At 40.5% G+C, this 25411-nt stretch overlaps 1 protein-coding gene and 1 pseudogene across 5 annotated transcripts in view; one reads left to right on the forward strand and one right to left on the reverse strand.

Annotated features, from left to right (window-relative positions):
- Positions 1 to 11415, reverse strand: part of Dse (dermatan sulfate epimerase) — an 84254-nt gene extending 72839 nt beyond the window's left edge. For 2 of the 4 annotated variants that reach the window (XM_021247825.2, XM_004869072.3), the window contains exon 1: positions 10776 to 10907. The gene's annotated coding sequence lies outside the window, so the exon portion shown is untranslated. Of the gene's footprint in view, positions 1 to 10775; positions 10908 to 11395 lie in introns of those variants that run through there. The other 2 variants (XM_004869073.3, XM_087207889.1) reach the window with 2 other exon arrangements.
- Positions 11416 to 11483: 68 nt separating this feature from the next.
- LOC101707471 (eukaryotic peptide chain release factor subunit 1 pseudogene) lies at positions 11484 to 24604 on the forward strand (annotated as a pseudogene). The gene is made up of 3 exons (XR_015450013.1): positions 11484 to 11898; positions 13232 to 13371; positions 20931 to 24604. The product of XR_015450013.1 is annotated as a eukaryotic peptide chain release factor subunit 1 pseudogene (transcript).
- Positions 24605 to 25411: the final 807 nt, after the last annotated feature.

Below are 25411 nucleotides of genomic sequence, written 5' to 3' on the forward strand. Positions count from 1 at the left end.
ACCACGAACAGCTGTGGAATTTAGTCCAATACTCTTTCTCAAACTAGTGACAGGATCATATGGCTTTTTCCTTTCCTCTGTTAAAATGATTGCTTTCGGGGGTGGATCTTCCAATGCTGAACCAACACTGCCATCCCTATAATAAAACCACTTTCTACATATTGCCATATCTGACTTCTAAGAGTTTGTTTTGTTAAACAAATTTCTATCTATGTTCATACTTTTTTCTTCTATTATCTTTATCCAGTTTTAGGATTAGCACAATGTTGAGTTCCTAAAATGAGGGGAGAAGTGTTCCTTCTTTTTTCTGCTTTAGCTGTTTGATATAATTTATCAGTTAAAATGTTTATGAGCCTACTGTTGTCATATAGGTAGGTTTTCAAGCTAGGAATATACTTTCTTTAATAGGTGTTATTCAAATTTTATATTTCCTCCAGAGTTAGTTTCATTAATTTGTCTTCTAACTTACTTCTTAGAAGTTGTCAAATTTATTTCAAAAAAGGTTTTTGTAATATGCTTTCTATATCCTTTTAAATTCTGTAAAATCTGTGGTAATGTCTCCTAGATCTTAATATTATAATTTTAAAAATGCATAACTGATATTGTGTAACAGGAAGAAAAGGTCTAAAAGAGCAGGGAATTGGGATGGGTAGGGGAAGGGGAAAAAAGGGAAAGGAAAAAATATGAGAAGAGGAAAAAAATGGAAACAAGGTCTTTGCAAATAGGGAAGGGTGGAGAGGGTGAAGGGAGGACAAGGGAAGGGGAAAAAAAATAAGACCCAAGAGACTCATGTAATGGTACAAGATCCCAATGATGAATGTAACTGTATTTTATACCTAAAATGTACCAATAAAGTTAATGGGGGGAAAAAAACAACAATGAAAGAAAACATGACGAGAACAATGAAAAGAAAGAGAAGTTATAAAAGGAGATAAGTGAATTACTGTGACTTCTAAGAGTCCTCCTGAATCTGGCAGCTAGTCCTTTTTCTGCTTCTTTCTCTTCCTATGCTTCTGCTCTTCAGTCTGTCTGCTTTAACGCTTTTCCCTAATTTTTTTTTTTTGCATAAAATCCTGTCAGTATCTATTCATTCTCCCCATCATAGCTGAGTATCCTCTACCCTTGCAATCTCTGGCTGCTTCCTTCCTGCAATCCTTCACTATACATTTGTCTCTCTTCAATACTTCAATGATCTCATAAAGTTTCATACTCAGTTACCTTTCTCCAAACAGATTTTAGAGGTCCTCAAGGTTAAAAATCCTGTCATTTATTCTGCATGCCTCCTGTGCCTGCTACCAAGATGGCCCTTCAAACCCAAAAGTACCTGGCAAATACTCCCTAAATGACTAAATCCTTTCAGTACTCCCATCCCTCAAATACAGTGTTCTTTCATCTGACTCTCCAAGTTCAAAAGTACATTGGAAAAAGTTATACATCAAAACAGTCAATCCCAAATAATACAGATTTATCTTTTCTAAAACATCCAATCACTGAATCAAGTCAGGAGTTTCACCAACAAGAAAAAAAGAGGTAAGCACACAAAGAAGGGTCTGTAATGTAACCACCCTAACACTGCTAGCTCAACTTAACTTTTTCAGGCATAGGGTTTATCATCTGAAGGCAACTTAGTAGTATAAATGTTGACTTACATACCTTTCCCAAGAAAGAGGTATTAGAAGGGGGTCAATACTCTCAAGTTTGCACAAGATGAAATTTAACAAGCTGAGCTGACACTGTGCCATTAAAGTTCCCCTAGCAGAGACTCAGCTATCATTTGTTATTTTTTTTACAGAATTATCCTATGCAACTCACATTAAGCCCTAAAATTTTAATGGCAAAAATCTTAAGACCCTAACATAGCACACTGATAATAGTGAACATAATTTTCTTAGGGGAAATAAAAAAGGTACACCTTAAAATTTCAAACTGGTGGTTAAGAAGGGATAAACTGAATGGTACATAAAAGCAACAGGTTCATTTTTCCCTTGCTCCCTATTCCTCCTGAGTTCTCAGAGCCAACAGGCTCTAACTTGTGGAAGACATCAGGTAAAGACGGAAGAGAGAAAGAAATAGTGTCAAAGCTGAAGAGGCCATCAAAAGACACTAACCTAAGACAACTGAGAAAAGTGTGGAAAGCATTTCAAAACTACTGACAAAGAACTAAGGCGAGACACTGATTTTTGACTTTTTTGTTTGTTTCTTTGTTTTTTTGGGTGGGGGGAGGTTTGGGTACCAGGGATCGAACTCAGGACCTTGCGCTTGCGAGGCAGGTGCAGTGCCACTGATCTAAATCTCTAGCCTTGATTTTTGTCTTTTACCTTTTTCTTCTCCATTTTATAGTAGACCCAGAGGGGCAGTGCAGGTTAGGGATCTCGGTGGTCCATGAGTGTGCAGGGCTTTCACAGATATTGTAGTAAAAATGTGGCAATCACCATGTCAAAAAGACAATGTTGCTCACTCCGAATAGGAGTCCTGGTTGCAAGTTGTTTCCCAGCATGACCCTTGCAGACCTCCACAGATCTGACTGCCTTAACTGATTGGAAAGGACTATCACAGACACCCCTGTATCTTCCCTTCACAACCTTTCCTTGGTTCACAGATGGCCAAAAAGCCATCAGCCCGGGTGCTGATCATGGTCCCAGCCCACAGACGACTATCAGTCTTAGCACCAACCCCAAGGCTGAGCTGAGAGCCCTCCCTGGCGGGCACAGGGCAGTGTGTAGGACCGTAAGCACTCTCAGGGCTGTCCGAGTTTTGGAGAGACAGTAGGCGCGTACCCATTCTGTTCTGGCTCTGCAGCACGTTGCTCTCTGACATGGATGCCAAGACTCTCCTCTCCCAGATCACCCCCACTGACTCTTCTCTTCAGTGAAATTAAAGGGAAGAAGTGATTCCAAAATTCTTTGAAGGTAGCATAGGTCTCATTCCAAAATCAAACAAGGACCCAACTAAAAAAGAAAGTGACAGGACAATCTCTTTAATGAGCACAGACACAAACATCTGCAACAAGATGCTGGCAAACAGAATACAACAAATCTCCAAAAAGATCATACACCATGACCAAGTGGGCTTCACTCCAGGGATGAAGGATGGTTCAACATACACAACTCAATAAATGTAATACACCAGAAGCAAGGACAAAAATCACATGATTATGTCAATAGTTGCAGAAAAAGGTGACAAAATCCAACATCCATTCATGACAAAAGCCCTGAAGAAAACAGATATAGAAGGACCTTATCTTAACCTGACAAAGTTATTTACCACAAACCAATAGCCAAAATCACATTAAAAGGAGAAAAGCTGAAAGCTTTCCCATTAAAATGAGGAACAGGATAAGACTGTCCCCCATCACTATTTCTGCTCAGTACAATACTCAACATTAGCCAGAGAAGACAAGAGAGAGAAATAAAAGGGATAAGAACAGGAAAAGAAGTCAAACTATCATTCACAGATGGCACAGAAGACCCAAAAAGTCTACCAAAAGACTCCTAGAACTAATAAACAATTCAACAAAGTAGCAGGATATAAAATCAACATATTAAAATCAATAGCATTCCTCTATAGCACATGAGAAAGAAATTAAGAAAACAATACCATTCACATAGCTTTAAGAAAAACTAAATACTTAGGAAATTAATCTCACCAAAGAAGTAAAAGACCTCTACAACAAAAACTACAGCGCTCTGAAAAAGGAGACTGAAGAGGGCGTTAGAAAATGGAAAGATACTCCCTTTTCTTGTATAGGCAGAACCAACATTGTCAAAATCACTGTACTATGAAAACTGATATACAGATTTAATGCAATCACAATCAAAATACCAACAATATCCCTCACATAACTAGAGAAAACAATCTGAAAATTCATATGGAACCACAGGAGACCCAGAATACCCAAAGCAATCCTGGGCAACAAGAACAAAGCAGGAGGGATCATAGTCCCAGATTTCAAGTTATATTACCAAGATACAATGATAAAAACAGCATGGTACTGACATGAAAATAAACATGTAGACCAATGGAATATAGGATGCAGAAACAACTCCAGATATATTCTCCTGCCTGATCATTGACAAAAAGGTCAAAAACAAACAAAAAATGGCTGTTCACATGCACAAAACTGAAGCTAGATCATATCAATCACCATGCACAAAACTGAAGCTAGATCATATCAATCACCATGCACTAAACTAAAATCAAAATGGTTCAAATATCTAAATATTAAAATAGAATCACTTAACCTTCTGGAAGATGGATAAAATGCTTGAAGTCATAGGCACAGGCAAGGATTTTTCAGAACAGAACCCCAACTGCACAAGAAATAACATCAAGACTCAACAAATGGGATTATATCAACTTAAAAAGCTTCGGCACAGCATAGGAAACAACCAACAGTGTAAAGAGGCAGCCTACAGAATGGGAAAAAAATTTTGCCAGACGCTCCTCAGACAGAGGACTAATACCTAGAATATATAAAGAACTCAAAAAAAATAGACCCTTCTCCAAATAAGTACAACATTTTTTTCATGTACTTATTGACCATTTGTACTCCTTTGGGGAAGTGTCTACTCATCTCAGTTGCCCATTTTTTTGGCTGGATCTTTTATTTTGGGCGGTCTAACTGAATCCGGGATGCTAAGTGAAATAAATCAAACATGCAAGCTTAAATATTGTGTGGTTTCTTTTATATGAGAAACTCACCGTATAAATAAATTAAAGAGCAAAATAAAAGGTAGACAAAAGGAAACAGGAAAATAGATCTTTTGCAAACTGGGACGATGATCAAGACCTGGAGGGGGAGGGAAAGAGGATGTAAAAAGTCTTAAGATGTGTCATGAACATGTACCAATTACCCACAAGGAACACATCCATTTTGTACTGTAAATATGTCCTAATAATAACTGAAAAAAAAAACCCTGACTATAAAGCTATGGTAATCAACACTGTACAGTACTGGTATAAGGTCAAGTATATGAATAAATCCATAAATAGACTCACAAAAATACTTGCAAAAAATGCTAAGTATAAATTCTAAAGGCAATTTTTAAGAGTAAAACTGACAACTTCCTCTACATTCATACAATTCAATCATTTTTAACTTCTAAGATTTAAGTTTAGATGAGTTTCAAAGAATTAAAGCTCCAGGAGACAAGGTCTACCATCTTTTCAAGATAATCCCATTTAAACCTTTCTAAACAGAGAAGAACTCAAAGGTTTCCAGGTTTCCTTCAGAAACCCATCCTAAAGGATAAAAGCATTCAGAAAAATTCCCCTGTATCTAGCATAAATTCCTCTTAATGCTTGCTTTAAGTTGATGATTTCCCCTATTTCCCCTTCTTTTTCTTCAGGGGAGATGGAAAACAGCTGTTCAAGTTCCCCTTTCTGGCTACTTCTTCCTTCTGGCCAGGCCCACTCCCCCTAGAGAGAAGCCTGAACGCTCCAGGTGATGAAAATCCAGCTGCCCCTGCCAACCCATCCCTGGAGCCGAACCCAACCCCTCCACACCTCCTGGGTGACGTCATTAAACTGCCAAGGCCACAGGAAAAGGGTCTCCCAGAATTCGTGGAATTGAGAAACCCGGAGCTTGTGGACTACCCTCAGATACACTGGAACAAAAATACCTCAGCTTCAAGAAGGAAAATTCACACCCAGTACTGTCTAGAAGGTAGGCAGTGTCTTCTTTTGGCCAGACACCAAGGTCTTTACTACTCTGTGAAGGGTGTTCATGCACCTTGGCAGGAAATATTTTTAAACCATTTAGTGATTTTTATCATGCAGTTCTTGAGTTTCTTGCCACTCATGCAACTTTCTGGATGTAACTTTGGAAAAGCAGTAACCCTTTCCATACTCCAACCTAAATGAATACTCTAAATAAGGGTCAATCTCTAGTCAGTTACCCCTCTGATGAGTAATCCACACTGAATTAATGATATAATCTGTAGATGTTTACATTTTACACCAAAATCTTCATAACTAGTGCTAATGTCACCTTCTACTTCAAGAATTGCTAACAAATATCCTCATTTTCTTTGTAATGGCCATTTGACAGCAACACAAAAGCTCAGAATACTGCCTGCATACTTCATATGATAGATTTGTAAGACTGATGAGCCCATTTCCTTCCCTTTAAGAGTTATGAAATGCTTATCTGACACTGCTGTGGTGTAACTTCTGCATGTATTAAATACCCACTGCTTTGTACCTAGGTCTGTTGCATATGAGAAAAGTGCATGACTTAAGCAACAAGCACAAATGAACTACTCTATGACCTGTGTGTGCAATGGATATTTTCTATGCAAAGATTTAAATGACAGCTTTTTAAACTGTGGGCCCATTCAATTTCCACCAGAAAAGTATGTATGCTACCTCACACACAGGGGATTTTAACATGATTATCCTACTATCTTTCATACCAATTGGGGAGAAGAGAGATACTATTAACTCTACAAATGATATTCATTAAAGGTTTTTAGTTTTTAGGGGTTTTTTTCGTTTTTGTTTTTGCACACAGACACATACACAATAGCAAACTGTCCCTATCTAGGACAAAGCAGATGGATACAGCCCACAATGGATATGTCATGAATATGTACCTGAAAGCTACCTGTACCTATGCCTTTTGATTTTTTTAATAGTAAGACTACACTTGTCTGATGGTTATGACTATTTCCATATATAAAATGTCCAAGCAAATCATGCTTATTGTCAATATTATTGTCTACAGCTTATGTATATTGCTAAAGAGAGGAATTCTTTCAAGAAGTATCTACTAACATTTGATAACAAGGATCACCAAGATCATGTTTATCAAATATTCTAAGGAAGTCGAAATAGAAAGAAACCCAGTGACAATCTTAATGGCCATCAAAATTCATACTGTTATTCTGATTTAAGGAACAAAGGACTCCACTGAAGAGATAAACAAATGGCTTCAACAGTCTTTTCCTCTTTCCAAATTAAATCATCCCCTTGCTTCGCTGTGATCTCTAACAGCTCTCTGAGCACTTTCCTCCAGCAGGTCTGTACTCTTCTGGGCATCTGAAAGAGGATTGGAATCCACACTTCGAACAGGCCACAGCTTGCCTACATATGGCACAATCCAGCAACACCAGGGGTGAGGCACAAGAAGGAAGCCACTAATGAGGACTCCCCAAGCAGCCTGGGGCTCTAAGGAATCTTCACACAGCAAGGGAGGCACAGGGGAGTGGGAGAGAATGGGCTGCAGGAAGGAATCTGACACAAACCAGTTACAGAAGTTCGATGCACAGGAGTGTTCTAGGGAACCGACAGTTTAAGGCAGTAGCACATAATAAAAGGAGAATAAAGCATATAGGTAGGAAAATGAAATGTAAGTCTTTAATAATATGAATTTCAAATCACAAAGGAGAAAAGAACCATTAAGCCTGCAATTTACATTAATCTCCTATTGAATGTACACCTCTAATTACTGGTAAAATAACAGACAAATCTCTTACCTTCAGTATTTCCATTTCTGCATCACTAAAATAAAGGTCAGCCTGCTCTACAGCACTCTCCATTTCCACTAGCGTTAAATATGAAAATCTTAAGATTCTTTGAAAAAAATGAAAATAGTACCATGCAATTTGAAAATGCAAGAACTCATGTAACTGTATGTATGACCTCAGGGACTTTTCCTTTCCTTCAATGGTCTAAACAGGTAAGTATTTGTTAATACTAATGGCCCCCTTAATACTATTTCTTTTCTAGTTTGATTCTTCTCTGAAACATTTCACCATCAGCTAACCAAACCATTCTTCTACACGTTAGAAGCTGTGAAACACTAAGAGGATCAGAATTTAGGATTACATTTATTTTTTTATACACACAGAAAAATTTTCTTTAAAGAACAATTATTTCAATTAAAAATACTGTCCTCTTAGTGTAAAGTTTAATTGTTAAAAGGGAATTTCCAATTAGAATTGGGCAGTAGAATTGAGAAGCCATTTTTCTAATGTCTTCTAACTAGAAACACCCATTTCTGATTATTGCTATCACCAAATGGATATGGATCAGTATCTCTCGGGAGTCTGGGATTCTAATCTCTATTTCCCATTCTACTACGTTTACCATATAAATTTCATGGGGAAATAATTTTCCTTTTCGGTACTCTGGGCTTCCTCACTTGCCTCATTCCTATGTTGGGCACCAACTCTAAGTCTGTAGAATTTTCTTGTGCCATCCAAACATCTACAAGTAGTTCTGTGGCCCATGTAAGTGTTTTATTCTACCAATCACTATAGAGATTCAGGCATAGTGATGCATATCTGTGTAATCCCAGCTCTCTGGGAGGCTGAGGCAGGAAGATTACAAATTCAAGCCCAAACTGAGCAATTTAGCGACTTAGGAAAAACCCTTTCTAAATAAATAAATGAATCAACAATAAAGAAACCTCAACCAGCCAACCAACAAATAAATAAACAAATAGTCTGAGGATACAGCCCTGCAGGAAGGCTCTGGGCTCAATTCCCAGTAACCCCACCTCACCCAAGAAAAATCCCTGTAGAAGATAATGTAATTCCCCCATGAGAAAAATGTGGGTATTTAATATATCAGTAAGAACTGCCCTGTTCTTTGATGGGCTACATTTTTTCTATAGGACTAGTGGTAACTAAAATTCCTCAGGTGCCTTACTGCTTTTCACAGTAGCAAAAATTCAGCCCCTCTCCTTCAATAATGTGATGAAGTTCCCGCTACCACAGGTTCTGATTCTTCTTACAGACCAGGACAAACATATCCCAGGAGCAATAGGGATGGAGAAAAAGTAGATGAATATTTACTACATTTAGGAGCCAAACATCCTAATGGCTAAGTAATATTTAGTATATGTTCCAACTACAAAATACTAATCTTGTGCTAATTTTTTTGCCCCTTTTGAAAACAAAAAAACTGGTATGTTAAAACTCAAATTTAATTATCTTATTTTCCTTTTATCCTCTCCAGTCATCTACTAAAATCATAATATTGAGAATAGTATAATTTCATATAACACACCATGACCTAAAGCAAACAGAAATAAGTTGAAATAAGTTGGAAAATAGTCTATCACACAAAAGAAGAAAATATTCTACCACAATAACATTAAGGAGTGTTTAAATAATTTTTTTGTTTAATGGCAGAATGCATTTTCATCTCTGACTTGAAAATACCTTCTCAGGAATTTAAAAAAATTATAATGAAGCACTAGGAAATAGCTGTGAAGTTAGGAATGTCACCCCTGGGAGAACTCCCCGGGCCACACTGCTAGCTTAGGGCTGGGCATGCCCTGCATCGCACTGAAACATAGGGTCCTAGCTTGTTTATGAACTACTTTTATAAATTCCTAAGCAGATGCACATATATCTGCACTACCTACTACGTGACACTTGACCCCACCTGGCAAATCCAGCAGTTTCCCCTCCATCAGGCCCCAAACAGAGAGGAACTTGAAACAGCTTCTACCCGCAGGGACCAGGAATGGAACCCCAAATCCCATCCTGCAAAGGCCCAGATCAGGTTCTACTACAAAATCTTCTTTTGTCAAAGTAGTTTGGTTTTGCTGTTGTTTTGTTTTGGGGAATTCGCGTCTACTGGCCGACTGCAATGTCATTTTTCAATCTGAATGCTAACATGTACTGTGCAGGCCACTGTTTTTATTTAAGCAAAACTGGCTGAAATTGATACTGACATCATACACCAGTCAACAAAAATAACTCTTCCAAGTTCACTGTGCTGCTTATTTATGTTCTCTCCCATGCAGCTAGGAGAGTGAGAGCCGTTCTTGTGTGCCCAGAATGTCCCCTCAGGAACCAGCTCTGTCTGGCACTTTTTGCTAAACCCACAGAAGGGTCACTAGGTGACAGAGACACGAAATTCAACCTCTCTTCCATTTTTACTAAAGCAGACCTTGGCTATATAGTTTATAAAAGGGCTTATGTCTGTAGAGTGACTTGAAGGAAAAAAGTAACACGTGAAATCAATACTCAGATAATCCTAAATTTTATTTCTTCCATGCACATTATATTTTTATGATCCCATTTACTTGTGCAACCTGAATATTCTATAACATATTTCACCTCAGTATTTAATTTTGTAGATTATCATTTCTGGAGAAATAAACTAAAAAAGAATTCTTGAAAAGGTCAATTCTATACACACATATTGAAAATATTTCTAAGCAAGAAAGTCCATTCTCCAATTTTAAATCATGACGAGCTAAAATTTTTAACAAGAACTTTATTCCACGAAGATGCCTAGAAACGTAACGTGTTCCCTGACCTCGAGAATCGCAGGTAGCCGAGGGTCAGCTCGAGCTCTCAGAGCCTAGGGCTGGGTTTGGACCCCAGTGCGGCCAGCCTAACTGCGAGCCGCAGCGCGCGGGGAAGGGAGAGCCGCCGAGTTCCCGGCCGGCGGGGCTCCACCGCAGCGCAGACCCGGCCCTGCGGCACCGCTCGCGGCGCTTCCAGGCTGAGTCAGCCGCCCCGCCCTGCCCCGCCCGGGCCGCCCGCCGGCCGGGTTCCCGCTGCGCGGATCTGGGGCTGGGCAGGGAGAGGGCGCGAGCGGTGCCTCAGCCCGGAGCAGGGCAGAAGCCCCGGGCCGCCCGAGCCGAGTGTTGCCGGGTCCTTTCCGCGCCAGGCCGGGCTGCGGCCGCCTCCCGGACCCCGCGGGGCCGGGCTCCTCGCTCCCCGCCGGCTACGAGCCGGAGTCCCGGGAGCAGCTCGCGCGGGAGGCCCACGGCGCCCGCCCGTCCGCCCGCCAGCCCCGCGCCCTCCGCTTACCGCTCCCGCCGGCCGCCGACCGCTCGGCTCGGACGTTGCAGGCGCCGCCGCGCCGGGCGCCAGTCCCGCGCTCGGTGCCGGCCTCAGCGCGCCTGCCGCGCCACGGATCCAGGACCCGAGCCGGGATGCGCGTTGCCGCTGGGCGCCGGAGGGGCGGGGTGGGGCGGGGCGGGGGCTCCCGAGGGCGGGGGGCCGCGACGTCACCCGGCGGGCAGGCGAGGGAAAGGGTATGGGACCCCGACTCCGGCCGGCGCACTCGCGCTCTGCCCCGCCGGGCCGCTGCTCAGGCCGCACGCCCCAGGCTCCTGTGGAACTACTAGGGAAGATAACTTGGGGAGGCCCGGGGGAGGAGCGAGGCTCTGCCGGGCCCGGGGAGTGGAAATCCCAGGACGTGCGGAATCTCCGTCCGGAGCAGATGCCCGCTCCCCGCCTCTGTCTCCAAAGCTCTTACTCCCTCTCCTCTGACCACTCTCACTCTGACGGAGAAGGGGCCTCAGAAGCAGTCCCCACCTTGACTGTACGGCCAAATGCACGAGATCCCGACTTTAATCATATAAGATAAAGGGTCAGGAGCGCAGCGTTCTACGTTTGTAGCTCCCAAGAGGAAGTTTCGATCTTACCTCCTAGGCCTGCAGTGGGAGAGAGGGGCCCTCCTCCACCCAGGGCCTTCAGGAGCATTTGCAGCTCGGTAGTAACCCCTACTAGAAGTTTCCTCCCGCTCCGTGCAAGGAGTCCCCAGGGACTAACGGACCCAGTCCAGGCCAGCCAGGCCCCTGTCAGTTGTGACCAGGGTGAGCGCAGGGCCAGTGTCCCCTCGCTCAGCATCGCCTAACTGGTCTCCGGAGCTGGGCTATCCAGAAGTGATCGTGCATAAGTTACTTCCCCGGTGGTGAAGATGGCTGCTTTCCTCCAGGTTGGCCTGCCTCCGAGTGCAGAAGGGCCACTTCTATCCATCTCCCTTGTTTGCAAGACCTCAAAGACCTTCAGTCCGGCCTCATTTATAGGAAAAAGTGTGGATGTCTACTTTTGTGCTTCTCTTTTTCAGAAATTGCATGGAAGAGAGATTCCTCGCAACTGAGTCAGGAGGAAATGATATTGTGAAATTTTTAAAATGTTTATTCAGGTAAACCACTGATTTGTATAAACTTCCTGATATTTTTATATGGAGAGGGCTTGTGGAGGAAAGAAAAGGCTCTGTAATTTAGAACTAGCTTTCATTGGACTCAAACCCTGATTTTGTAATTTACTGCAGGCCTTGGAAAGCTAAGTCAACTTCAGTGGCTCAGTTTTCTCAGCTGGCGTGTAAAGATAAAATACCTCCACTGAACTGCTATAGTGTTGTGGCAGAACGGAACAGTTAGGTGCTATAGCCAAAAGTTAACAGTTCAGAGTTACAGCTTAGCGTCACAGCTACCACAATCTGGTACAAAGGAGCTCATACTCTGAAGCCTGAGAGCTTGACTAGAAATGACAGCCTCCTTATATAGCAGTCTAGGCATAGGCGAGCATGCTCATTGAAGGGGGGGCGGAGTTACAGAACATTTCTGACATAGTGGGGAGCATCCTCACAGGAGCAGAGGGGCGGAGTTAACAACATTCTTGAAAGGGGTGGAGCTACAGAACATTCTTGAGAGGTCTGCAAATTCAAAGAGTTACAAAACATTTTGATACATTAGTCAGGAGCGCACAAACTGTTCCATTTCTGGAACAAAACATTTTATGGAAAAAAAGAAACCCTGGAGGCCAGGCAAGGACCTGTCTGACTGTACAGTATAGCTCTATCAATAGAGGGGACACAATAAAAATGGCTAATCTTATATTTATTGAGAGTCTAATACATGGCCAAGCTCTGTGCTGAGAGTTACATGTATTATTAGAATAAATTGTGGAAGTGCTTAGCAGTACTATGTAATCCATGTGAATTTGTTTATCTTCTTAAATTTGGAAGAAATCTTGACAAAAATCTCATTTAGTTTAATTTCCCACCAAGCACAGTAGTCTTCTAGTCAGTGGTTTCCAACCCTAGACTCATGAAGGAAGTTTTCAGTGACTTCTTTTTCATGGGAGCCCCCACACCAGATCAGTTAACCCTAAGAACTGAATTCCAGGTGCCGGGGATTTAGCTCAGTGGTGCTGTCGCCTGCCTCAAAAGTGCAAGATCCTGAGTTCAATCCTCGGTACCGGAAAAAAAAAACGGACTGAATTCCACGTTTCATCTAAAGAAGAGTAGAAAGCTGTTTAATGGTTTTGTTCTAATTACTGTATTTCCCTAAGTATATCCTTGGCGCTTTAGTGGCAGCATTATTACCGCCCCCCATTGACTTCTAAATTACAATCAGTTTGCCCCAGCTGCTGTTACAACACGCAGTCCCATCCCACCCCACCCCAGTGAAATGTCCGACATTTCAATGTGATGCTGTGGAGTTTACTGTGTTAAGTCAGGCCTCTTCTTTCAGCTCGTTAACAAATTGGGTATTACTGAGAGAACTGAGCAGTTCTGCCCCCAACTGTGCATCTGCTTCAAGTCCAGTCTGAGTCCAAGTCCTTATTTAAGATCTCAAGCCTCTTCCCTGCCACCTAACACTAACTTGATGAGGTAGGTGAATATTCTCGCCGATTGAGGACTCATGTTACCAAGTCATCTTTTCTTTCTGTATCCCAGGGGAGCAAAGTAGTGTACATGGGTGCATGGCACTGTTGCAGGAATTAGAAAAGAGCACCCTCCTGTGCCCCCAGCTGAAGGATTAGAAAGAAGCAACTCCTTCCTCCCAGATACAGGTGCAGTGACAGCAGATACGCTCTGTGCTGTGTCCTTAGCTTTGCTCTACCAGGATAGCCACATTGTCAAAAAAAGAAAATGGCTATTTAGTGAATTCTTGTTAACATTTACTAAATTTCTTTTCCAAGTGTCCAGATGTTACTTTAATAATAAGTTTATTAGTTTTGGTCAGAATCTGTGGAGAGGGTCTTGTGTTGGTTTCAGAGACCAAGCTTCCCTTTGAAGAACTTGTTCTCCTTTTGTCTGTAGCCAGCCTCTCAGGGCCTGTCTCCTTCTGGCTGATTCCAGCTCAGAGTCCTTAATGGGAAACTTACTGAGATGTAGATGTCTGAAAAACAAACAAAACTACAAAATAAAATTCTCTTGGCATATCCTAGGCTGCAGCTCCTGTGTCCCTCGTGCCTTTGGAGGTGCCAGATGGCCCTGTCTAATAAGTAGCTAGGGTTTGAACTAATGTTACACAGCAGTGGCCCCCAAACTTGGCTTCACATAAAAGCCATTCAGAGGGCATTTAGAATTCCTGAGCCCACTTGACAGCCTGAATCCATCAAATCACGGTGTACACGGTGTTCAAAGCACTGTGATTCCGGTGTGCAGGAAGCTTGGGAGCCACTGTTCTGTGGGACTGGTACTACATGGGCCCTTAGCCAAATAAAGCACAGATGAGAATATGCTTATTTGTCACATCTGTTCTGGCTTCATAATTGTGTAAGATATTGTGAAGAATGGCCTTCAATCTAATTGACTTTAAATCTATACTTACTAATATATTTCTTTCTAAATACTTTTGTGGGATATGCAATTTAGGAAAAATACTTGATTTCCTCATTGGCTGAAGTAGTGAAGTTGATTTCATGTTGCAGTTAATGTTTCCTTTCACACTTTTGCTGCTTGAGTATTATACACTATGAATTCCAATAAAACAGCCAAGCTATTTGAACTTTTTCTTCTACTGATGAGGTTCATTTTCAAACAAAGAAAGTCGTGGCTGTTTTGCATTTACAGTATAGTATTTTTAGATAAGGAATAATGGACATTTTGGTAATGTTGAATTTGAGTGTGTAGTCCAGTGATGTTTCTGTACACTTTTCTCACCTAACTCCAAAAACTTACAGTTTCTTCTTTTGGTTTTCTTTTGTTTCATCTTTATGTGTTTCTTTTGTTTTCATCTTTATTATTTTCTAATAGTGCCCTTTTTGCCGGGCATGGTGGCACACATCTGTATTCTCAACGTTCAGGAGGCTGAGGCAAGAAGATTGCCACAAATTCATGGCCAGCCTAGTCTACATTGTGAGTTCAAGACCAGCTGGGCTACGCAGTGAGACCATGTTTCAAAAAGCAAAACAAACAAATAAAACAAAATACAGTGACCCTCGAGTTACAGCCAGCCTAAAATACAAACAACTTGGGTTACAGCCATAATTTTAATCTACAAACAGAGTCTTGAGTTATGACCTCTAATATCACCGACTTGTGCTTCTAGATGGTTTCAGATACAGATTTAACCTTTAAAGACTTCTGGAAGGAACATTACAACATCCTTTCCTGTTTGGAGTTAATGAGAAATCCTGGGCCAATGTCTCGCTAAGGACAATGAGATCTGCCTGTGTACAGAAGAGAGACTTTGAAGGCTGTGTAGAGGAGTCTGAGCCTTCAAATCAGCAACTTGAGTTACAATTAGCCCTCGAGAATGAATTGAGTTCGTAAGTCAGGGCTCCACTGTAAATAGTACTATTTTTACTCATCGTGGCCATATGGGAAGCATGCCATATTCTTTAAATGCTAAAATAACACAATTTAAAAGCCCAACTAGAGTCTAGCAGAAAAATAACACTCCTTAGAAGCACTTATCAAATAAGAATGGCAGAAGGAAACTTGGAATAATTATATTCTAGCCCTTTCAGTCTACAAAGAAATGAGGTTATCCTGGGTGGGGATTGTTAACCAGTTCCTGTTTCTCATTTCTGGTAGCAGTTGGAAGAGAAATGAAGCCGCTTGATCCCCAGCCAAATTGTCTTTTTCTCACTTCTCTGTTACATCATTGGCTAAGACAGGGCAATTAATCTCTCCTTTTGAGGTCTTCACATTTTGTATTAACCTGGCAATTCATAAAAATTGTGAAGTTGCCCTTCCTTATTAACAAAATGTCAATGCCTAAGGAAAAATAAGCTCTATTTTTGAAAGAAATCAAATGCTTACTCAAAAGTGCATGGCATAGTGTGTCTTCTTTTCCCTCTTCCTTCTCCTTTTTCTCTTTCCTTTCCCTCTCCCTCTCCTTCCCTCCCAATCCTTCTTAGAAGAAATCATCTTTTTTGCCTAATTTAATTTTAAAACCTCCTAAAAGCTTTTTCTGTGAATACGGTCACATTGGGGTTCATGAATATCAATTTTGGGGAATACAATTCAATTCAAAGCACTTGTCATCTTGAAATTTTTCAATCTCATGCCCAGATTTACTGAAGGAGATTCTTTAGGGATGAGGGCCTGGGATCTGTTTTAACACAACTCCACAGGTGAATTTGTGGTGTGTGTGTGTGTGTGTGTGTGTGTGTGTGTGTGTGTGTCCCATGGAATGAACCCAGGGTCTTTGCAGTGAGCTATATCCCCAGAACTTTTTTTAGTACCTAGGATCGAACTCGGCAGCAGCATTGAGCTAAACCCCCAGCCCTTATCCTCAGCACTTTTTAAATTTTATTTTTGAGACAGCTTCCTTCTAAACTTTTAAGTTTCATAGGCTATTGTGATCCTCCTGCCTCAGCCTCCTACATCATTGGGATTACAGGCATGCAGATGAGTCTTACTTATAGCTAAACTGGAGGGCCACTCCCCTAGGCCACTGGGTCTTTAACATGCATTTAAATCACCAGGGAGTTTTTATTTTGTTGTTGTTATTGTTGTTGTTTTTGTTTGTTGGTTGGTTGGTTGGTTGGTACTCGGGATCGAACTCAGGACCTTGTGCTTGCAAGGCAGACGGCAGCACCACTGAGCTAAATCCTGGGTGCACTAGGGAGTTTTTAAACCTTTGATGCCTAGGGTCCTATACTAGAGACTCAACTGAATTGTTGCAGGTTGCATAGTCTAAACAAGCTTAAAGCTCTAACAGTGAATCCTATCTAAGAATCAGTGGGGTAGAAGGTCTCTCAGAGTCTTTGCAGTCTAACAGTATGGATTTTAATGTAATGACATATATATATATTATGTATAATATAATACATAATCTAGGTAATATACATCAGGAGGATGATAGGATAGCTTTCTCTATATTGTAGCTCTGGATATAATTCATTTGTTGTTAGTAACTTTTTATTAATCACTTGGTGATATAATGTATTAAACAAGAAGAGTTTTTTTTCTTTTTTTTGGTACCGGTGATTGAACTCAGGACCTTGCGCTTTTGAGGCAGTTGGCAGAACCACTGAGCTAAATTCCTGGCCCCAAACAAGAAGAATTTTTGTTTTGGTTGAGACAGAGTCTCGATATACAGTTCAGACTGGCCTTGAACTCACTCTGTAGCACAGGCTGCCCTTGAACTCTTAAGTGATCCTCCTGTCTCAGCCTCCCAACTGCTGGGATGACAGGCGTGTGCCACCACGAACAAGAAGTATTTGAGAATTACTATCTTTACACTACATTCCACTGAATATATACTTCTTTATTCTTCAATAAAAATCAAAGATTTAGTTGATAGTCACTGTCTTTCCATGGAATAAGATTAAATAAAAGTTTGGAAGCCACATGATGCTTATGAGCTATTTTTAAAGAATCTAAGAATTTTTTCAGAGCTTAGGAGTAAATCTTAAAAAACAAATATAATGTAATTACACTGCAGTCTCAAAAAAGTTCAACCATATAAACAAAGAAGTATGGACATTTCTTAATGTAGTATTCAAACTTAACTTCACAATTATATGAATTTTAAATTTTCTTTTGATAACAAAATGTGAGTCTATGATAAAAATTGTAGATGCTATTTCCTCCAGAACTCACAATAACAGTTGTAAACAAATGACATTTTAAAATATCTTGCATCACCAAAGCACAGACCAATCAGGTTAATTGTAATACCATCAGCACACAAGAGCAGAAAGCTCAACACCCTGATATTTTTTTTTCCTCCCAGGGACATGAGCCATTTAAAATTCCATTTAATCACTTCAGAGCTACTACAGAAGAATAAATAACAGATGAATTTTTTGAAAATCATCTTTGAAATCTTGGGGTTTAATAGAAGTGTGGCATTTCGGTGCTTGGCTTAATTACAATTCTTTTCTGGTGAGGTCAGGGTGGGAACATTTTCCAAGTACATGTACAAACTAAGTATCCATATTACAAAGTGACTACAAAAATTAACTTTGAATTGGTCCATTCACTCAAAAATACAGGGTTTATTTGTCATAATGGGGTCACCTTCACTTGCAAGTCCTCCAAAAACTAGCCTTCAACTATTTTCCCCATGTTCGAACAAGTAAACATTATCCAGGAAGTCACAAATGAAATACTGGAATACATAATGAGTATGACTTTCTCTCCATATATAGACACAAGGCAATATTTCTTCTCATTAAGCAAGTTTGTAAGGAAAACAAAATCTGTTGGGGAATCATCCAAAAACAATGTTGCAGAGTTGTCTTAGTCTGTTTTGTGTTACTATAATAGGATACCAGATGCTGGACAGTTTATCGTAAAGGAAAGAGCTTTGTTTAGCTCACTGTTCTGGAGGTTCAGCTCTGGTGAGGTCCTGACACTGCAGGGTGTCAGAAGGGCAAGAGCATCGAGGAGGAGGAAGCTCACATGGCAAACAGAAAGCAAGAGATCAGCGTGCAGCCAGGCTCTTTACAATGACCTGTTCTTTTGGGATCTAACTCATTTCTGAGAAAACCATCCCACTCCATGAGACTGCATTAATCCACTCATAAAGGTGGAGCCCCCATTGACAGAGTTACCTTCCACTAGCTCCACGTGTGTGTGTGTGTGTGTGTGTGTGTGTGTGTGTGTGTTTGTAACTGGGGATTGAGCCCTCGGCCTTTACACTAAGTGATATCCCAGGCCCTTTATATTTTAAATTTTGAAACAGGGTCTCGTTAAGTTGCTAAATTGCCCAAGATGGGCTCAGAACGTGCCATCCTCCCACCTCAGCCTCCCAAAGTGCTGGGAGTCCAGGATTGCACTTCATACTGGGCTCCTAAAATTTCCACCATATCAGCATGGCCACACAGGAAGCCAAGCTTCCAGCAATGCACCCTTGGGGAAACACTGAAACCACTTGCACACCACAGCCATATGAATTGTGCTTTCACTGGATGACACCAAGAATGTTTATGGCTTAACGATTTAACCTAGCAGATCTTCCTAACAAGCCAACAGATACCGTTTTTATCATCAACACTTAGAACCACATATGAGCTGAGATTAACATATGCTTGAAGAGAAAATGAAGTATTGTACTATAGAATCTTGATTTGTAATAGTATTGCAAAACTGTCATCTGTTTCCACTTAACCACATCACTTGTCCTATATTCTGTATTGAAATGAAAGATCTGTAATACAGTTTCTCTTTTGAGTGAAAGAATAGTACTAATTTTTGATTGTCCCTGATCTGTCAGCTGCTGTTCTCTGAAATTTTAACCTAGCCAAGAAGCTTCTGAACTTCACTAATATTAAAACAACATTTGCTATATATAGGAAACATGATACATAACTATAGTTGGTGAGCTAAAATTATAAATAAAAAGGATACAAGGTGTCTTGGTTTCTTTTCTCCTTGCTGAAACAAAATACCTGACACCCAAAGTTAAAGGAGGAAAGGTTTATTTCGGCTCACAGTTTGTATTGGTTTCTGTCCATAGTCGACCAGCTCCAAGGCAGGGTGGCATGGCAGAGGGACATCATAGAGACTCATACCAGGCAGAAGGCAGCAAGGCAGAAGGCAGCAAGGCAGAAAGCAGCAAGCTACAAGCAACCACAGTATCCCTCTTTCTGTCCTTTATATTCTTTTTTTTTTTTTCTGTCCCTTGTATTCTATCCAGGCAACATGCCCTTAAGGTGGGTAGCAGTCACACCCAGGGTCAGCCTTCCCATTATTCATACCCAGAACTATGCCAAACCAATCAGTGGACTAATTTAGTAATCACACACCCTTAATCCCAGCATCACACACTAGATCCGGCTACCTCTGAAAACCTCTACCTATGATCCATGAGACATGGGCCATAACACAGGTATTGAATAGTTAAAGTAGAATTTTATTACCATAAGAAACATTGCCATTAATTCTGCTAAAAATGTATTCCTTAACTACAAAGACACTCATCCCATCTTTCTTGCTACTTTCTGAAGCAGTCCTCTTTCATGTCTTTAAATGTGCTGTCATAACTGTCTCGATATCCTGAATCAATTTAAAATATGGGCTCTTTGTGCTCCTTTTGACTTTGGGGAAGAGTAAGAAGTCAAACAGTGTCAGACCTGGTAAATGAGGACATCCTGTAATTTTTTATTAGTATATGTTTGTGATAGCTAATGTATTCATCTTGAGGAATTGGTATATATACATATCATATCTTAATAATTTTTACTTCTACTTTCCCTCTCCACCCTCCCCTTTCTCCTCGTCCCCAAATCCTCATCTCATCTCCATAGTCTATCTCCTTGGTCACTATCATCTTTCTTTTATTTTACTCCTTAAATTATACATACTTCAAGTTTCTCATATAAGAGAAATAAAGCAATATCTAATGTTCTATGTCTGACTTACTTAGCATTATGGACTTAAGATACATCCATTTTCCTACAAATGTATCAATGTAACTCAAATGTATCCTTCTTTATGGGTGAATAGTACTCCATTATGTATATATACCACATTTTCTTCATTCATCTTTTGATGGGGATATAGGCTACTTATGAAATTTAGCTATTACCCATTGTGCTGCTATAAACATGGATATGCATGTATCATTATAATATGATGCTTTGATTCTTTGGGGAAGATACCCCAAAGAGATGTACCTGGGTCAAATGAAATTTCTAATTTTAGTGTTTTGAGGAATCTCCATACTGATTTCTATAGTGGTTGCGCTAGTTTACATTCCCACCAACAAAGTACAAGCATTCCTTTTGACCTACTACCTCATGAGTATTTGTTGTTTTTTGAGTTTGTGATAATAGTCATTCTTTGTGTAGTAAATTGAAATCTCAGTGTTGTTTTGATTTGCGTTTCTTTAATGGTCAAAAATGCTGAACATCTTTTCATGTATTGATTAGCCATTTGTACTTCTTCTGAGAAGTGTCTATTGATTTTAATTGCCCATATTTTGATTGGATCTTTTATTTTGGGTGACTAACTTTTTTGAATTCTTTATATATTCTTGATATTAGTCCTTTGAGGAGTGGCTGGCAAAAAAAATTGTTCCCGATCACAGGCCCCATGTGAGCAGATTGCAACACCTGCAGCTGCCTGGAGAGAGGGAGCTGGTATCCTATGTCAGAGCTGCCGCCGGGGAGGAGCAGCCGCTGCTGCCCAGGACTGGGCCCTTAGGGGGGAGGAAGCGAGAAGATGGCAGATGACCCCAGTGCTGCCGACAGGAAGACAGGAACGTGGAGATCTGGAAGATCAAGAAGCTCATTAAGAGCTTGGAGGCGGCCCGCAGCAATGGCACCAGCATGATATCATTGAGCATTCCTCCCAAAGGCCAGATTTCACGAGTGGCAAAAATGTTAGCAGATGAGTTTGGAACTGCATCTAACATTAAGTCACGAGTAAACCGCCTTTCAGTCTTGGGACCCATTACATCTGTACAACAAAGACTCAAACTTTATAACAAAGTACCTCCAAATGGTCTGGTTGTTTACTGTGGAACAATTGTAACAGAAGAAGGAAAGGAAAAGAAAGTCAACATTGACTTTGAGCCTTTCAAACCAATTCAAACCATCATTGTATTTGTGTGACAACAAATTCCATACAGAGGCTCTTACAGCACTACTTTCAGACGACGGCAAGTTTGGCTTCATTGTAATAGATGGTAGTGGTGCACTTTTTGGCACACTCCAAGGAAATACAAGAGAAGTCCTGCACAAATTCACTGTGGATCTTCCAAAGAAACATGATAGAGGAGGTCAGTCAGCCTTGCGTTTTGCCCGTTTAAGAATGGAAAAGCGACATAACTATGTTCGGAAAGTAGCAGAAACTGCTGTACAACTGTTTATTTCTGGGGACAAAGTGAATGTGGCTGGTCTTGTTTTACCTGGATCAGCTGACTTTAAAACTGAACTAAGTCAATCTGATATGTTTGATCAGAGGTTGCAATCGAAAGTTTTAAAGTTAGTTGATATATCCTATGGTGGTGAAAATGGATTCAACCAAACTATTGAGTTATCTACTGAAGTTCTCTCCAACGTGAAATTCATTCAAGAGAAGAAATTAATAGGACGATACTTTGATGAAATTAGCCAGGACACAGGCAAGTACTGTTTTGGAAATGGGAGCTGTAGAGATTCTAATAGCCTATGAAAATCTGGATATAATGAGATATGTTCTTCATTGCCAAGGCACAGAAGAGGAGAAAATTCCCTATTTAACACCAGAACAAGAGAAGGATAAATCTCATTTCACAGACAAAGAGACAGGACAGGAACATGAGCTGATTGAAAGCATGCTCCTTTTAGAATGGTTTACAAACAACTATAAAAAATTTGAAGCTACTTTGGAAATTGTCACAGATAAGTCACAAGAAGGATCCCAATTTGTGAAAGGATTTGGTGGAATTGGAGGTATCTTGCAGTACTGAGTAGATTTCCAGGGAATGGAATACTAAGGAAGAGTTGATGAATTTTTTGACCTTGATGACTACTAGGTAGTCGACACGGGTCAGGCAAAACGTGCCTCACCCTCCAGCATCCAACCCAAGGAGCATACCTGTGGTGGAATCCAAAGAGATCCCTGCCTTACAATTGGAACATTTCCAGAATTTAATCTGTGAGCATTGGGTACTGAAAAGAAAACCGAAACAATACCAGACCCAGCCCTATACTTTGGTTTGTCATGGTTTCAGCACAGCAGCCTACAACTAAGTTCCTAAATGCCACTTTGGACTAATTTAAAAAAGAATCCCAGTTTTTACTTTAACTCGATGGTGAAATTGGTTGCTCTTGTATTTTATGGAAAAAAAATGATTTTTTTTAACCTTCATACATAGAAGCAAAAATACTTTAACTGCTGTAAACCTTCAAAAGTTAATAGAAGTGAGATCATTCTGGTTTGTTTCTGATTTTGATTGGAGAAAAATTAAATTGCTGCATTTTGCAGTGACCCATTTACATGGCATTCTCAGTTTAGACTGCATAAGAAGAAATATATGTGGTGAAATGTCGGAACCATTTCTCTCCCGGTCTCTGTTTAATGTTGAAAGGGTGAGCTAATAGGAAGCAATATCAACCTCACTCCCTCACACCCCTCCCCAGACTGTCAGTTTCAAGGATACAGATTGCATTGCGATGTCAAGCTGACTCATGAAGCACTGGGGCCAGTGCACTGTTTACTTCCATCTGTTTGACAGACACATCTGTGCCCAGCCTTTGGGAGCCTTTGTATCACTCACTTGCTTTGACAAGGGTCCTCATAATCTCAGCCTTCTAAAAACTGGTTTGGGATGGATCTGATGGGGCTTCTGTGCTATTGCTGGGATTGGGAGAAATAAAACATGCATTTTAAGTGGAAGCAAAAAAATTTAAAGATTATTTTATTTTGCTTGGGTGTATCTTTGATAAAAGGGAGGTGGTCATGTTTCCTTAGGGTGTTGGGTGGCATGAGATTATGTGAATGTTTTGATTTTTTTAAATGAACTACAAGATTTTCACAAGAACAACAGACAGTATGACTGTGCATGTAATTATGAACCCCTCGTGGGGTTGGGGCATCTGTTTCAAATGTGGGACTTAACAAGCACTTCTCACATGAGAAATGATGGGAGGAAGGTGGAAAGGACAGGGATGGGAAGGGATGGGATGCAGCTTCTGGCACCATGGACTAAAACCATGTTGGATCCAAAAGTTGACCTGAAAACCTGAAGTTTATGCTTTGCAGTTGGGCCATAATTCGGGCTGGCTGACATGCAAGGTCAAGGTGTCCTCAAGGTGGTGACAGTAAACAAAGTGTGTGGGATGTGCCCAGTGGTAGCAATGGAAAAACATACATACCAAATGGACTTTGAAGGACCAAAGGTTTTTAAAGTCAGTTGGTATCACCCCCACGCTGACAGGATAGCGGGGTGTATTTGGTTTTCAAATTGGGTACTTTTAACACTTTAGTGCCTGACTGCTGTTCTTCGCTGACTTGACTCAGTCACTCGTAGCTTTACTGGTCTGAACCAGCTCCTTGTTCCCAGGTTACAGACCCGCCTATCGTTCCAATAATCCTGTTTCACTTGAATGAAGGGAGTATGTCTTAAATGTAAAGCTTCTGGTTCTTACACTGTACTCTGAGGTCCAAATTACTGTCTGTCAATGTGTAACCTGATGTCTCAACCCCAGTGAGAAGAGTTGATTCTTTGGTGTTCACCGACGTGGGAGGTTTCACCAGAACAGGCTTTTGCTTTGGGCTCTGCTGTTTATTTGCAGAACACCCATGAGCAAGCAAACATGCTCTCTTCACAGCAGTACCTTAGGGTTTTGCCATTGTAAATGGGTCTAATGTGATATGACAAGACCAGAGAAATTGGATGTAAATTTACATTTTTGAATATGCTTGTTGTTACACATGATACATTTAGGGTATGCAGCTCCTTTTGTAGTCTTTATTTTTACTATTTAAGTTTGGAAATGATGCCAAATTTTTGTATTTAATCAATGTGTTCTCTTCGGTGATATATATTGCATTACATATTGATGTGTATATCAATATATACTGATATGTATTACACTTACACATACAAACACATAACTAAGAGGGGTGAAAACCGTAGCTTTTGCATTCTCTATAGCCTCTGAAGAGAGATCCTAAGCAGCGAAATCTTGGTGTTGTGATGTACAGAAATGGAGAAGAGTATTAAACCATATTTAAGAATTTAAAAAAAAAATTGTTCCCATTCTGTAAGTTGTTTCTTTATCTTTTGATTTTGTTTTCTGTGCAGATTTTTAACTGGATATAATCCCATTTGTTGATTCTTGGTGTTAGTTCTTGTGTAATTGGGGTTCTGTTCAGCAAGTCCTTGCCTATGCCTGGGCCTTCAAGAATTTCACCTTTTGGGCTGGGGATGTAGCTCGAAGGCACTGTGCCTGCCTGGCAAGTGTAAGTGTAAGTTTGATTCCTAGTACTGGAAAAAAAGAAAAGAAAAGAAAAGAATTTCACCTTTTTTTTTTTTTTTTTTTAACCTTCCAGCAGATTCAGTGTTTCTGTTTTTATATCTGGGTCTTTGCTCCATTCTGATTATTTTAGCACAAGGTGAGAGAGATGGATTTTTATATTCATTCTCTGCATTTGGATACTCAGTTTTCTCAGCACTATTTGTTAAAGAGGCTGTCTTTTCTACAGGATGTTATTGGCTCCTCTGCCAAAAATCAGATAACACCATAATTTTTTATAAGCTTTATCTGTTTGATGGCACTGGGCAGTTGCATTCACTGTATTTTTGATCATAGCTTGTAAAGACACTCCTGAAAAAGGACTTCCAGAACTGCTTCAGAATGAAGCAAAAATGATGGGATAAGTGTGTTCAAAGAAAAAAGATGTATCTTGTTTTGTTTTCTTTTGTGGTACCAGGGATTGAACTCAGGACCTTGAGCTTATAAGGCAGGCACGGTGCCACTGAGCTAAATCCCAGGCCCAAAAAAGGTGTATTTTGACCCGAGTTCAATCCCTGGTA

Source organism: Heterocephalus glaber, unplaced genomic scaffold (assembly GCF_053883595.1).
Source record: "Heterocephalus glaber isolate CG9 unplaced genomic scaffold, H.glaber_assembly_v1.0 deba00000896, whole genome shotgun sequence".
Classification (NCBI taxonomy): domain Eukaryota; kingdom Metazoa; phylum Chordata; class Mammalia; order Rodentia; family Bathyergidae; genus Heterocephalus; species Heterocephalus glaber.